Below are 2868 nucleotides of genomic sequence, written 5' to 3' on the forward strand. Positions count from 1 at the left end.
AGGTGTTTTAGCGATTTTGTGGAGAAGTTGCGATTCTTCCGAGTACTTTCATCATGGTGTCTGCTGGAGTTTTGGTCGAGGGTCAAGAGATCCGTCTCGGCACTCTCGCCTTCATCGCCGACGACTCCGCATGGCTCCAGGAGGCTCCACTCGACGTGGATGCGCTCCCCGTCCGCGGTGCGACGCATTTTCGCGCATGTGTCCGTGGCGTTCTGCTGCGGCAACCGTCGACCCAGTATCGGTCGGCTCCTTTATCGTCCACCCTCCCGGTCTCCCGCCAGCGCAAGCGCTCAGGCCGGTCGAGGCTTCAGCGATGGGTGAGGCACGCGGTGGCTCGCCAATCGGCCACCACCCAAGTTGCGGCAATCGAGCCCGACGAACCTCTCTACGGCTTGTTCGATCAGTCGACTGGCTCCGTAGAGACTGCATCCGAGTGCGGTAGCAGTGATCCAGCGGCGGAAATCTTGATGGTCGACGGGCCCCACAGTCCCCCTGGCTTCGCCCGTGGTGGTGGAGCAGGTGACGGCGGCGACCCTACACGAGGCTACGAAGAGTACCAGCCCGAGCCACTCGACTCTCTGCAAAGAGAGGAACTTCGCCGCAGGAACGAGGACCCCCTACGTATTCCCATCGCAGGAGAAACCCCCGAGGCTCGTGCCTTGGAGGAGGCGCGCCTGGCCAATTTGGCCGAGCGCACTCGACTGGAGAACCTTCAGTGAGCACTCGACGAGCGCGCGCGGCAACGAGTTCCCGACACCAGTCGACGTCAACTCTTCCCGCCGACTCAGGTATATCGAACCCCAATTCAGAATTTAGCAGCTGCGACCCGTATAGCAGAGTCCATCCAGCCTTCGCAGTCGGAAGCTGGCAGAGGTTTGCTGCAGATCAGGGATCTGCTCCGGGCAGCAGGAGATCAGAATTCAGCCGTGTCTCAGTCGCGCAACAGAATTCACAGTCGATCCGTCACTGTGAATATGGTTCAGTCGGCTCACAGCCCCAGATCGCCTCCGCGGCGTGAAGGGCGTGAGAATCGGCGAGATCAATATGGTGACAGACTCGACCGGGGTGATAGGCGTCGAGTGCCCTATTCCCCTCCGAGGGGTGGGTCTTACACTCCTCGGTAGACAGATGATAGGCGTCAGTACAGTACAGGGCGTAGGGTTCCAGTCGACCCCAGAGAACCAGGCTTCGACGCGCGATCCATTATCGTGCAAGGGTTGGTCGACCGGAACAGAGCCCATCGAGGTGGACTCGACAGAGATGTACCCACAAGCAGTCGAGTGCATATTTCTGGTCCTGAATGTTTCAGCAGAGCTATCAGAGCCGCAGTTATCCCTCCCAATTTCAGGTTGGCATCAGGAGTCAGCAAGTTCACTGGTGAGTCAAAGCCTGAAACTTGGCTTGAAGACTACCGAGTGGCAGTTCAGATTGGTGGTGGGAACGACGAGGTGGCCATGAAGCATTTGCCCCTCATGTTGGAAGGTTCTGCCAGGGCATGGTTGACTCAATTACCTCCTAGCAGCATTTACACTTGGGAAGATCTGTCCCGAGTGTTCGTCAGGACGTTTGAAGGAACTTGCAAGCGACCAGCTGGATTGACAGAGTTGCAAGTCTGCGTGCAGAAAACTAATGAGACTCTCAGAGAGTATATTCAGAGGTGGATCACTTTGCACCACACTGTGGAGAATGTGTCTGATCATCAGGCAGTCTGCGCCTTCAAAGATGGTGTCAAGAACAGAGAACTGAGTTTGAAGTTTGGTCGAACCGGTGACATGACCTTGAGTCGGATGATGGAGATTGCTACCAAGTACGCCAACGGCGAAGAAGAAGACCGACTCCGAAGCGGCAAGCACAAGCCGAGTCAGTCGGAAAAAGGAAACACCAGTCGGAAACAGAAGCGGAAGGCCGAACCGGCAGCTCCTGGAGAGGCTCTGGCCGTGACTCAAGGAAAGTTTAAGGGTAAACCAAAAGGATCCTGGAACCCCAAGAAGGTAAAGGATAAAGAAGGGAACGACGTGATGGATATGCCATGTCACATTCACACGAAGAAAGACGAAGAGGGGAATATCATTTACCCAAAGCACACCACTCGCCAATGTCGACTCCTGATCCAGCAGTTTCAGGGAAAACAGTCTAAGGACAAGGAGAAGGAGTCGGACAAGGCCGAAGACAAGGAGGACAGTGAGGAAGGATATCCGCATATCAACTCCACTCTGATGATCTTTGCAGATGTGGAAAGCAGAAGTCGATTGAAAGTGATTAACCGAGAGGTGAACATGGTTGCCCCCGCAAAGGCAAATTATCTGAAGTGGTCTCAAACACCCATCACATTCGACCAATCTGATCACCCGATTCATATTGCCACCCCTGGGAGGCAAGCTTTGGTGGCCGATCCAGTTGTCGAAGGCACTCGACTGACAAAGGTGCTGATGGATGGTGGAAGTGGGCTGAACTTATTGTATGCAGACACATTGAAAGGTATGGGCATTCCGATGTCCCGACTGAGCACTAGTAACATGAGCTTTCATGGAGTTATACCAGGGAAGAAGGCCGAGTCACTCGGCCAGATAGCTTTAGACGTGGTGTTTGGCGATTCAAAGCATTTTCGCAAAGAAAAGTTGACGTTTGAGGTCGTGGATTTTCAAAGTGCATATCATGCCATTTTGGGGAGACCAGCTTACGCGCGGTTCATGGCTCGACCATGCTACGTATACCTCAAATTGAAGATGCCCGGTCCCAAAGGAGTGATCACCGTCACCGGTGATAGGAAAAAGGCAGAAGAGTGCTTTCAGAAGGGCTCCAAGATTGCCGATTCCCAGGTGACGACAGTCGAGTTCGAAGAATACAAGCAAAACGCAGATCCGAGTG

This window comes from Triticum aestivum, chromosome 2A (assembly GCF_018294505.1).
Source record: "Triticum aestivum cultivar Chinese Spring chromosome 2A, IWGSC CS RefSeq v2.1, whole genome shotgun sequence".
Lineage (NCBI taxonomy): Eukaryota > Viridiplantae > Streptophyta > Magnoliopsida > Poales > Poaceae > Triticum > Triticum aestivum.